We start from the raw sequence: 13,196 nt of genomic DNA on the forward strand, positions 1-13,196 counted from the left end.
GTGATAAGTTGAACCCTCGTTATGACAGGGGGGTCAGCTGGTTGATGAGAACAGGGAAAAAGCAGAGTTTCTGAACTCTTATTTTTCATCTGTCTATAAAAGGCTTCCCTTTTAATAGACCCATTTCTAGTAATATAACTACTGATGCATGGGTCACTCAGAAGGAAATTCAAAAGAGACTTGAACATGTCAATGGAAAAAAAATTGTCAATGGGGGTTTAGTACTCCTTTAAAGGAGAAGGAAAAGCTAAGTCACTTGGGGGTGGGGGGGGATGTTAGGCACCCCCAAGTGACTTGAATCACTTACCTTCTACGCCGGGCTGGTGCCCCTGTATGGAGAGAACAGCACCAGCCCGGGGTAGCAGCAATCGCTTCCTCCTTCCTTCTTTGCTGCGCGCACATGTGCAGTAGAGTGAAAAGCCGAACTTTAACAGAGAAGTCGACTTTTTCACTCTACTGCGCATGCGCCGGACTCGGAGTCGCAGCGAAACGAAGGCGGAAGGAGGAAGTGCATCGCCCCCAGGTGCCCCGGGCTGGTGCGGTTTTCTCCTTACAGGGGCACCAGCCTGGGGTACGAGGTAAGCGATTCAATCACTTGGGGGTGCTTAACATTTTAGCACCAAGTGACTTAGGGGTCATCAGTTAGACATCAGTGGTAAGAAAGCTTTTGTTAAGGGTAATAAGGGATAGGATTCTTTAATACATTGAAAATCACAATACTATAAGTTTGTGCCAGCATGGTTTTATGTGTAACAGATCTTGTCAGGCTTAATTAATTGCCTTTTATGAGGAAGTGAGCAGGGACCTTGACGCTGAAATGGCAGTGGATGTATTCTACTTGGACTTTGCTAAATCATTTGATAGATTACTGCACAGAAAGTTAATGATAAAATTGAGAAATATTGGCCTAAAACACTGATGTCCAATTTCTCTGGTACCGAGGGCCAGATTTTTCTGGGCTACATGGTGGAGGGCTACTCATGGAAGCAACTTTGACCACTCCTCTTTTTTAAACTGCACCCACTTTAAACCACACCCATGTTATCACAAGAGCTTTTAAGACCATAGCCACATTAATGGTAGTGCAGCAAAAAACCAGATGATTGGTTCTCACTGTAGAGATATCACCGCTTAAATCCATATGCCTCCTCCTTCTCCCCTGTGGAGAGCACAGCAACCCCCAGCACATAAATACACACTTTAGGGGCCATATAATTACTATTTCCAACTGTTAAAAAACTCCAAAAACAAACCCCTGCCAAGTTAATCTCTCTGCCTGCCCTATTCTACATGTGTGTGCCATACTCTGCCTGCCCTATGCTGCCTGTGTGTGCCATACACACAAGCAGCATAGGGCAGGCAGTGCATACAGTGACATAATGCTGGCACTGCTCCTACAGTCTAAGGTGTGAAAAGATGAATTTGGGTGCTTACAGTCTGAGCCTGAGGTGTGAACAAATCCAGGAGTTGAACAATGCCGGTGCTAAAAGGTGTGAACAACACAGATCTTAAAGGTGTGAACAGTACTTGGGATAACATGTATATTCAGGATTTACAGCCTTAATCAGAGGTATGAACAATGTAGGGGGCAGTTAATTTAAAGCTTACACAGGGGTATGTAGTCACAGCACCCGGACAGGTGGGTAGCCACGGGCCACCAGTTGAACAGCACTGGCCTAAAACATAATATTTGTAACTGGATTGAAAACTGTTTGAAGGATAGAGTGGTAGTAAATGGAACATTTTCTAATTGGGCTAGTGTTGTTAGTGGAGTACCACAGGGGTCAGGCCATGGTCCTTTTTAACTTGTTTACTAATATTGAGGGCATACAAAGTACTGTTTCTATTTATGCTGACAATATTAAATTGTGTAAGACTATAAATTCGATGCAGGATGCTGCCACTTTGCAGAGCGAGTTGACAAAATTTAAAAACTGGCAGCAATATGGAAAATGAGGTTCAATGTTGAAAAGTGCAAAGTTATGCACTAAATGGTATTGCGTTGGGGGGCACCCTTAATTGAGAAGTTTCTGGGGATTATTGTCAATAAGTAATCAGGGGAAATTTTCAGGCCAAATAGGGTACTGGGGGAATTTTCAAGTCAAATAGCTTTCAGGTTGACAACTCTGCAAATGTGCAATTGATCCTGTGGAGATTTTTCCATTTTCCTAAACAATTTATTACTGGTTGAATTTGCTCTCACCTGGAGTAACAAAATAGGAACCTATTTTGTTATTCCAGGTGAGAGCGAATTCAATTTGAGGGTCCTCTTGAACTCATCTAATCTTCCCAGAGGATGGTAACATATTATTCACTATATAAGCTGGACCTGGATCTCCTGGCAGGAAATTTCAAATACAGTTTTCCAAGAAGTGTGTGGCTTTGCATTGAGTTTATTCTTTTATTTAGAATTTATTTAGAAAACAAATTAAACCTGTGTCTTGGTTGTGGTTAACTGGTCTCAAACTGTGTCACTGTTTATAGTGTGACACTGAGTTATTTTGCAAATAAATGTTGCTTTGTTAATAGCTGTGCTTAAGGAGCAGTAGGAAAGCAGTGTGCATCCTTATTTCCCTAGCCCAGTGCTGTCCAACTTCTACGGTGTCGAGGGCCGGAATTTCTCTAGCGTACATGGTGGAGGGCCGCTAATGGAAGCCAGTTTTGACCACTCCCCTTTTTGAAACCACACCCACTTCAAACCACACCTATTTTATCACAATGGTGGTAGCACAGCAAAATCCCAAATGCTTGGTCCTTACTGTGGGGATATCAACCATCATGCATATGTGAAAGAATTGTCATATTAAGATATACATATATAATTCCATATGCCTCCTCCTCCCCTGTGGATAGCAGAGCAACCCCCAGTACATAATTACACACCTTAGGGACCATCCAACTGCTAACAAACTCCCACAAAAAACCCCTGCCAGGTTCACCTCCCACAAGCAGCATAGGGCAAGCAGAGTATGGCACACACAGGCAGCACTCTGCCTGTCCTATGCTGTCTCTGTGTGCCATACTCTGCCTGCCCTACCCTGCCTGTGTGTGCCATACTCTGCCTTCCCTATGCTGCCTCTGTGTGTCATACTCTGCCTGCCCTACCCTGCCTGTGTGTGCCATACTCTGCCTGCCCTACCCTGACTGTGTGTGCCATACTCTGCCTGCACTACCCTTCCTGTGTGTGCCATACCCTCTCTGACATATGCTGCCTGCTTGTGCCATATTCTACCTGCCCTATGCTGGCTGTATGTGCCATACTCTGCCTACAGTACCTATGTCTGAGGTGTGAAGAAGTGAACAATGGGAGTGATTACAGCCTGAGCCTGAGGTGTGAACACTGCAGGGGGTGAACAATGCAGAGATTAAAAGGTGTGAACAGTACAGGGGATTACATATTTAAACAATACAGCCTGATTACAGCCTGAATCTGAGGTGAGAACCATGCAGGGGGCCAATTAATCTCAGTACTGATACCATTTAAAGCTTACTCAAAGGTAAGTCATCAAAGCAGCCAGACAGGTGGGGGGCCACACAGAGGGGGGTCGCGGGCTGCATGCGGCCCGCGGGCCGCCAGTTGGACAGCACTGCCCTAGCCGAACTCTATGTCACTACCTACGGGGATAGCCCCTCCCTCCTGCTCTCATTAGAAGGGCCCTCCCCAAATCTTTAAAAGACCAACCCCACCCACTTACTTGCGTTTTTTTGGTCCTTCTGCTTCTACTGGAAGCAAACTTTTGTTTTTAACTTCAGGAAAGCATTGGACCTGCCCATAAGTTGTCCAAGGAGCAGGGGTTTTTTGGTCTATGGGACTTTTTTTTTTTTTATTCCCCAGCACATTACCTCATAACATGGAGTCTTTTGGGTTCCAGCTCCTGAATTCGGTAGGGCACTGGTGTGCAAAATTTGGTAGCCATGTTTGCCTGTGTTTCAGTTGCCTTCCTCTATTGCCATTGGAGCATTTGATGGCAAGTGCTTGTCCCCTCATCTGTGTGCCCTCCAGGCCTGCTCAAAAGGTGTCCTGTGGCAATGGTGTGTGTGGCCCCTACACCCCTTTATTTTTACAGATGGGTGAGGGAGGTGGCAGTTAGCATAGGGTCAGTCAGTAATTAGGCCTTAATGCCTCCTGTTACCCAAGGCAAGAAATATAAGTATTTTCTTTTCAATAGAGGAAAGGTTCATGGCTAGCTGTCTCTCTCGATAGACTTTCCTAAGGCTTCAAAAGAAAAAATGAACTCTCTATAAACCTTTCAGCTAGAAATGGCTGCAGACTTGGGCCCTTGCAGGAGGCACTAACACCTATTATCCAATTGCCTCTGTGTAACCTCAGCAGTTGCTTTTGTTTACCTGTCTATGCAGACACCATACGCAACTGACATTCTTGGATCCAGGTCTGAAAGTGAACCTGGAGGAGAAGAATGTATTCCAAATTCTTATGGTCATTAAGAATAGTAACAGGCACCAAATCTCCCTTTAGTTGATAACACCATTCCTCCAAAGCCAACTTTATTATATTGGAGCCAGTAGCTCCCAATTGCCAATATCATAATTTCTCTCAGCAGGTGATCATATTCGGGAGAAAAGTGTGAAGGGGTCCTTAGAAATCAATTCTTTTGGATAAAATACTACCCCTGCATTGGAGGCGTCAACTTCTAAGGTAAATGGATGAGATGTATTTGGGTGCATTAAACTGGAGCGGAAGCTGACTTTAGAGATTCAAATGAGACTTAGGGGCACATTTACTAACCCACGAACGGGTCGAAATGAGTCCGATTGCGTTTTTTTTCGTAATGATCGGTATTTTGAGATTTTTTCGTATTTTTTGCGATTTTTTCGGCTTCTTTACGAATTTTTCGTTACCAATACGATTTTTGCGTAAAAACGCGAGTTTTTTGTAGCCATTACGAAAGTTGCGTAAAATCTGGCGATTTTTCGTAGCGTTAAAACTTGCGCAAAAAGTTGCGCTTTTTTCGTAGCGTTAAAACTTACGCGAAACTTTGCACCATTTAAGTTTTAACGCTACGAAAAAGGCGCAACTTTTTGCGTAAGTTTTAACGCTACAAAAAAAGCGCAACTTTTTACGCAACTTTCGTAATGGCTACGAAAAACTCGCGTTTTTACTCAAAAATCGTATTGGTAACGAAAAATTCGTAATGAAAGCCGAAAAAATCGCAACAAATACGAAAAAGTCGCAAAATGTTCGTTTTCAAGTCGGAACTTTTCCAATTCGGGTCGGATTCGTGGGTTAGTAAATCAGCCCCTTAGTCTTTATAAGTGAGAGCTGTGATGGGAGCCACAATTTAAGAAAACCCTTTAATGAATCTTCTGAAAAAATTAGCAAAGCCAAGTAAACATTGTATGGCCATCAGGCCTATAGGTGTAGGCCACTCGGTAACCACAAAAACCTTGGCAGGATCCATGTCAAAGCCACAAGAAAAAACAATGTACCCTAGGAAGGGAATCTTAGACTTATGGAACTCACATTTCTCCAATTTTGCATAAAGATTATTAACGCTGAGATCTTATAGAACTGACTTGACGCAAGGAATGTGTTCAAATAAAGAGGAGGAAAACACCAGGATATCACTGATTATCACAATTGCAAAATATCATGAAAAATATAATTTAGGAAATTTAAGAAGACTGCAGGGCCATTGCACAGCCCAAAGGGTAATCGTAGTGGCCATCACAGGTATTGAACGCAGTTTTTCACTCAACCCCTTGACGGATGCGGATCAGGTTGTTAAGCAACCCAAACATCAAGTTTGGAAGAAAATGTTGGCTTTTTTTAATCAAAGATTTCTGAAATTAAAGGGAGCGGATAGTGACTCTTGGCTGATTTTATTGAGAACACGGTAGTCAGTACATGGTCTGAGTCCCATCTTTTGTTCGAATGAAGAAGAACCATGCACCAGCAGGAGAACTAAATTTTCTAATGAAGCCTCTATAAAGATTCTCTTCTATGTACTCTTTCATGTAATGGGTCTCGGGGACTGAAAATAAATAAGTTCTACGTCTTGGGGTAATAGTACCAGGGATAAGTTCAATAGGGCAGTAGTAAGGCCTATGTGGAGGAAGAGTCTTTGCATTCTTTGTTTCAAAGACATCAGAGAATTCAGCAAAGCATTTAGGCAAAAGGGATGAATCTTGCCTTAACCAGGGAAGACCAAGAATAAGTGGAGTGACATTTGATGATTAGGAAGGAAATGTCTTCAGAGTGTAACCATCCCACCCGTATCTGCAACATCACTGTGGAAGATCTATTGTGCCTATTGTGCCGACTTCCCACTCGGACCTAGGCAGGAGCTTTTCCCTGAGGCTGAGGCTTTACAGGGCAGGCCTTAAGACCATTCCATCCGCAATATAAGCAAAGACCTCTACATGTCTTTTGCTCTGGTTCCTAGTTGCATGGGCTCTTCAGCAAGGGACATTAATTACTCAAATTATGCAGCCAATTCATCCTTGATGTTCTCATTCAAAACTTGCCAGAACCCTGCATCATTCTTGCAGGTAACTTTGGCCACCAGAGTATGGAAATCAATGGTGTATTCCACAGCAGATACAGATCATCTCTTTCTCAAAGTGGTGACGTCCAGGCCAGTACTTTACCATAGAGCAATGCAATAATGTATGCAACCTTGGACTTCTCAGTGGGGAACTTCAGAGGGGAAAGCTCAAACTGGATAAGACACTGATTCAGGAACCCACGGCATACCCGAGGATCTCCCACATAATGAATAGGAACAGGAAGAGGAAGCTTTGAAGGTTGTACCACAGCAGGTGCAGCGACTGGGGCAGAAAAACAAGGAGGCAGAGCACATTGGAGGGCATCGAGTCAAGAGGCAAAAAGCTGAAGCAACTGGAAGAGATGTCCCTGTTGAGTCTCCTGGATTTCTAGATGCTTGAGGAGAGCTTCCAGGACATTCTCTGAAGAGCCAGAAGCAGCAGTGAGAGGGCTCCATGTTGACCCAAGCTAACGGGTTACAGACTATAATGTAGAGTAGCCCATAAACTGCCAGAACTAACCTCGGCCAACCCCCTATATTCACTGACACCCTTTTGGGGCCCAGGACTTTCTGCAGTGGAATTGACAAGGATCCCACACGTCAGTCAGGCAAATAGCAGGCAGGCAGGCAAATGGCAGGCAAATGGCAGGCAGCAGAGATTTGAAAGTCAGGGAGAGGCAAGAGTCAAAAACCAGCAGGAATTAGTACACTAATACAGTACAGGAGCTGAAATTCAGTTCAAGTGTAAATGGTGGACTCTTGTTATTTATCCTCTTCTCTGGGAAAAAATTCTGTCTATAATATCCTTTAATGTCATTTAAGGGTATCAGTGCACTTCTCAGAGATGGTAGATTGTTAAAATGTACAGTAAACAGGCGAGCAGTATAAAGAGCAATTACGTCCTCTCACAAGCATATTTTTTTCAGAGAAAGCAACCCCAAATTTAATATTGATATCAAACCCACAGTTTCCACTACCAGCTTAGTTAGATGTCTCTATGCTCTTCCAGTTCAATAATATTCTTTCAAGGACTGGGGCCAGACCAGGACTGCAGTGCTTATTTAACACAAGGCCTTACCAGGTATCTATAAAGAATATACAATTTAACTAGCATTTGTTATTTTTGCCCAAATACATTGAACATAATTTGCCATTTTGCTGGCAAGTTTTCCATATAAGTAAAATCTCCCTGCAAAGTGGCAATATCCTGCATGAAATTTATAGTTTTGCACTTTTTAATACCATCAGTAAAAGCAAAATATAGTACTTAGATTGTCAATATTAAGTAGGGATGCACTGAATCCACTTTTTTGGGTTTGGCCGAACCCCCAAATCCACCCTGAAGGATTCTGCCGAATCCCGAACCGAATCCGAATCCTATTGAGTAGATAGTAAAACATTTACTAAAGCTACAGAAAACATTGGAAACATATATAGAGCAGGGCTAGGGTATTACAGAAAGCAAGCCTTTGCCTACAGCTTATTGTAATATATGGTAAACACTTTTTAGTTGACAAAAAAATAAGAATGTATGTGACTAACTGTAACTGAAATTGACTGTAATTTTTTATTATGCTATACTTTAAAAAATAAAAATAAAAAAGAGAGATGTTTGATGTGTTACTGCTGCTTTTTTATTGATTGAGGAGTTGCAGAAGACATATTGAATTGAATTGAAAAAGTCCAGAATTCACACAGACTGTACATGCCATGCTGAGTTGAAGACAGTTGAAGACTAGACTGTTAAAGACTAGACTGTTGAAGACTGTTCTAATAAAGGCATCAAGCATAATGAAATACTAGTAATACTATACGAGTAGTAGTCAAGAAAAGCTTTGCCAATAATTGCATTGCATTTTTGCATAACTTGAATATGTGGAATTCCTCCTGGTAGTGGCAAGTTGGCAACTTGAACTAATGATCACTAACTTAAACTTAGTGACACTCATCAGAAAGAGACAGACAACATGCAGCAGTCACTTTTGCACAGTCACATAGTAGTAGTCTATGTCATAAACTTAAACCTAAAAATAATCATGTTCACCATCACTAATACCAATTAACAATTCACCAGTGTAACGATTCACATATATACAAGTACAACAACCAATAAATAAATATAAATTAGATCATAAAGCATTAAAGTTTAGGTTCAGCAACACCTTTGAGGCACTGATTAAGTTAAAAGAAAGTAAAAAAATCAAATACTTGCAGAGATTATACTGTACTATATTGTACTGACCTATCCTATACACTCACATACATAAATCATATATACAAACATTAATACTAACTGTAGATATTAGTATCACAATAGCCTTGGATACAATCAAGAACTCATCCAGGCCCCACTTATAGGCATTAACAGAATCTGCTATTACAACATCACTAGGAAGGGCATTCCCCAACCTCACTGCCCCCACCGTGAGGAACCCCCTAGAGTATGTTGCTGCAAATGAAAATTAATGGTGATGGTGGTGTGGCGGGAAAGATCCGTATATGTATTTATTTGGCACCAAGGCAATTCCATATAAAGTAAATAATTCAAATAGCATTAGCAAATAGCACATCTCCTGCCCCCTTACTGAGTAAATCTACCAGCTTGCACCTATCACTGCAGCCCAGCATAAAAGAGGGAATAACACTGGTAGAAATAGGATTTACACTAGTAGTGACAATGGGAATGTACAAGCTGAAGGTACAAGGTTACATTTGCTTTGTATTTATAGGTTTTCATCTCTGCAGAAGTTGCCATGTAACCTCCAGTATAAGACCCCTCTGTTCAGCTATACCAGCAAAATGGAAACCTGACTTTATTTACTGTGCAGTTGGCACTGTAACTGTGTTTGGTATAGATTATAAAACCTCCAAGTGATTGATTGAATTTGAAATGCGGTGCGCATGTCATAATTGTCAAAAGTGGATTTCTGGGCCCCCCTCCCCCAGGGCCCCTCCCATCAGTACAGGACACACAGGCATAAAATGTATTAGGGCCCCCCTACCACAGTGCCCCCTAACACTATGCTGGCCACGGCCCCCCCATACAATTGCCCCATAGACAGTACCCCCATACACAGTGCCCCAAATTGCCCCATACACAGTGTCCCCATAGACAGTCCTCCCCACACACAGTGCCCCCAATTGCTCTTAGACAGTGCCCCCAATTGCCCCATACACAGTGCCCCCATAGACCATGCCCCCATAGACCTTGCCCCCATAGAAAGTGCCCCATTTGCCCCCATACACAGTCCACCCCACACACAATGCTCCCAATTGCCCTTAAACAGTGCCCCAATTGCCCCATACACAATGTCCCCATAGACAGTACCCCCCAAAGACCTTACCCCCATAGAAAGCCCCCCATTTGCTCCCATACACAGTGCCCCATAGCCAGTCCCCCCCACACACAGTGCCCCCAATTGCCCTTAGACAGTGCCCCTAACTGCCCATACACAATGCCCCCATAGACAGTACCCCCAAAGACCTTGTCCCCATAGAAAGTGCTCTCGTACACAGTGCCCCAGTTGCCCCAATTGAAAGTGCCCCCATACACAGTGCCCCAATTGCCCCCCATAGAAAGTGCCCCCATACACAGTGCCCCAATTGCCCCCAAGAGAAAGTGCCCCCATACACAGTGCCCCAATTGCCTCCAATAGAAAGTGCCCCCATACAGTGCCCCAATTGACCCCCATACACAGTGCCCCCATACACAGTACCCCAATTGCCCCCAATAGAAAGTGCCCCCATACACAGTGCCCCAATTGCCCCCAATAGAAAGTGCCCCCATACACAGTGCCCCAATTGCCCCCAATAGAAAGTGCCCCCACACACAGTGCCCCAATTGCCCCCCATAGAAAGTGCCCCCATACACATAGTTACATAGGGTTTAAAAAAGACCAGAGTCCATCAAGTTCAACCCATCCAAGTAAACCCAGCGCACACAACCCACGCCTACCAATCTATATACTCACATACATAAACTATATATACAACCACTAATACTAACTGTAGATATTAGTATCACAATAGCCTTGGATATTCTGATTGTTCAAAAACTCATCCAGGCCCCTCTTAAAGGCATTAACAGAATCTGCCATTACCACATCTCTAGGAAGGGCATTCCACAACCTCACTGCCCTAACCGTGAAAAACCACCTACGCTGCTTCAAATGGAAGCTCCATTCCTCTAATCTAAAGGGGTGACCTCTGGTGCGTTGATTGTTTTTATGGGAAAAAAGAATATCCCCCATCTGCCTATAATCCCCTCTAATGTACTTGTACAGAGTAATCATGTCCCCTCGCAAGCGCCTCTTTTCCAGAGAAAACAACCCCAACCTCGACAGTCTAACCTCATAGCTTAAATCTTCCATCCCCCTAACTAGTTTAGTTGCACGTCTCTGCACTCTCTCCAGCTCATTAATATTCTTCTTAAGGACTGGAGCCCAAAACTGCACTGCATACTCAAGGTGAGGCCTTACCAGGGACCTATAAAGGGGCAAAATTATGTTCTCATCCCTTGAGTCAATGCCTTTTTATACAAGACAGCACTTTATTTGCTTTAGTAGCCACAGAATGACACTGCCTGGAATTAGACAACTTGTTATCTACAAAAACCCCTAGATCCTTCTCCATTAAGGATACCCCCAACACACTACCATTCAGTAGATAGTTCGCGTTTATATTATTTCTACCAAAATGCATAACTTTGCACTTATCAACATTGAACCTCATTTTCCAGTTTGCTGCCCAGTTTTCCAATTTTGTCAAATCGCTCTGCAAAGCGGCAGCATCCTGCACAATTTAGTGTCATCAGCAAAAATAGAAACAGTACTGTCTATGCCCACCTCCAGGTCATTAATAAACAAGTTAGACGCGACAATTAGCGCGCGATTCACAACAGTATTACCACATGCGTTGTCGCATATCGCATGCGCTAATTTGCGCGCAACCGCATGCGTTAATTTTATCGCAATGCGGTAATTAGCGAATGAAAAGAATGTGAACGAATGATTCACAAAAGCACATAAAGCGTTAAGTGCGTCAATTAGCGCGCGAATGTGTGCGTATTTTAGCGCCTGATTGGGGGGAGGCGTTGGGCAGAGCACATTTTGCATTTTTGAGTGTTTGGAGTTATGGAGTATGCATATGGGCTGTTACTTGACTATAAGGAGGAGCAGCAACACCCGCAGCCTTCCCTAGTGATGCAACCTCGGCTTTTTCGCCAAAGAGCCACGTTAGAGGGCCTAAGCGAGGATGAAGTGGTCAGGCGGTACAGGCTCAATAGGGCAGCAATCTCCAGCCTGTATGAGCTGCTTGAGCCTTCACTGGAACCACTGACTCGCTGAAGCCGTGCTGTGCCCGGAATGGTCAAACTGCTGTGCTCCCTGCACTTTTTGGCTACTGGCAGTTTCCAGAGGGTTGGGGGGGTTTATGGGGGGGTGTTATAGCCCACCTTTTCACGGTGCCTTGGCCAGGTCCTGGACTCCATCCGCTCGGTGTCCAGGAATTTCATCTCGTTCCCACAACATCAGAACGAGTGGAACGCCGTGAAGAGGGATTTTTATGGGGTAAGTGGCATCCCCAATGTGTTGGGTGCAATTGATTGCACCCATGTGGCGTTCAACCCCCCCCCAAGACAGGGAGCACATTTTTAGAAACAGGAAGGGTTACCACTCCCTCAACATACAAGTGATATGTGATGCACATATGAACATCCTGAGCATCGTGTCTGGGTTCCCCGGCTCCTCTCACGATGCTTATATCCTAAGGCAGTCCACACTTTACCAATCTTTTGAGACAGGACAAATGCCTCACGGGTGGCTGTTAGGTAAGTATTTGTGTCACTTATCTAGCACAACTTGCCCACATTTGCTTTGTGTGTCCCACTGTAAAACCAGTCCCTGCCTGCCATAAGCTTGTTATGCAATGTGTAAAGTGCCCTCTTTTGCCACTGGGAGAGTCAAAGCAGCTACTTGTAGTGTCAGTATCTAGCACAACTTGCCCACATTTGCTTTGTGTGTCCCACTGTAAAACCAGTCCCTGCCTGCCATAAGCTTGTTATGCAATGTGTAAAGTGCCCTCTTTTGCCACTGGGAGAGTCAAAGCAGCTACTTGTAGTGTCAGTATCTAGCACAACTTGCCCACATTTGCTTTGTGTGTTCCACTGTAAAACCAGTCCCTGCCTGCCATAAGCTTGTTATGCAATGTGTAAAGTGCCCTCTTTTGCCACTGGGAGAGTCAAAGCAGCTACTTGTAGTGTCAGTATCTAGCACAACTTGCCCGCATTTGCTTTGTGTGTCCCACTGTAAAACCAGTCCCTGCCTGCCATAAGCTTGTTATGCAATGTGTAAAGTGCTCTCTTTTGCCACTGGGAGAGTCAAAGCAGCTACTTGTAGTGTCAGTATCTAGCACAACTTGCCCACATTTGCTTTGTGTGTCCCACTGTAAAACCAGTCCCTGCCTGCCATAAGCTTGTTATGCAATGTGTAAAGTGCTCTCTTTTGCCACTGGGAGAGTCAAAGCAGCTACTTGTAGTGTCAGTATCTAGCACAACTTGCCCACATTTGCTTTGTGTGTCCCACTGTAAAACCAGTCCCTGCCTGCCATGAGCTTGTTATGCAATGTGTAAAGTGCCCTCTTTTGCCACTGGGAGAGTCAAAGCAGCTACTTGTAGTGTCACCTATCAGTCTC

The 13,196-nt window shown here is 43.9% G+C and overlaps 1 protein-coding gene across 1 annotated transcript in view; it reads right to left on the minus strand.

Annotated features, from left to right (window-relative positions):
• The window catches only part of slc9a3 (solute carrier family 9 member A3), a 250,521-nt gene that overhangs the window by 12,132 nt on the left and 225,193 nt on the right, over positions 1-13,196 (minus strand). The window lies entirely within an intron of this gene.

This window comes from Xenopus tropicalis, chromosome 6 (assembly GCF_000004195.4).
Source record: "Xenopus tropicalis strain Nigerian chromosome 6, UCB_Xtro_10.0, whole genome shotgun sequence".
Lineage (NCBI taxonomy): Eukaryota > Metazoa > Chordata > Amphibia > Anura > Pipidae > Xenopus > Xenopus tropicalis.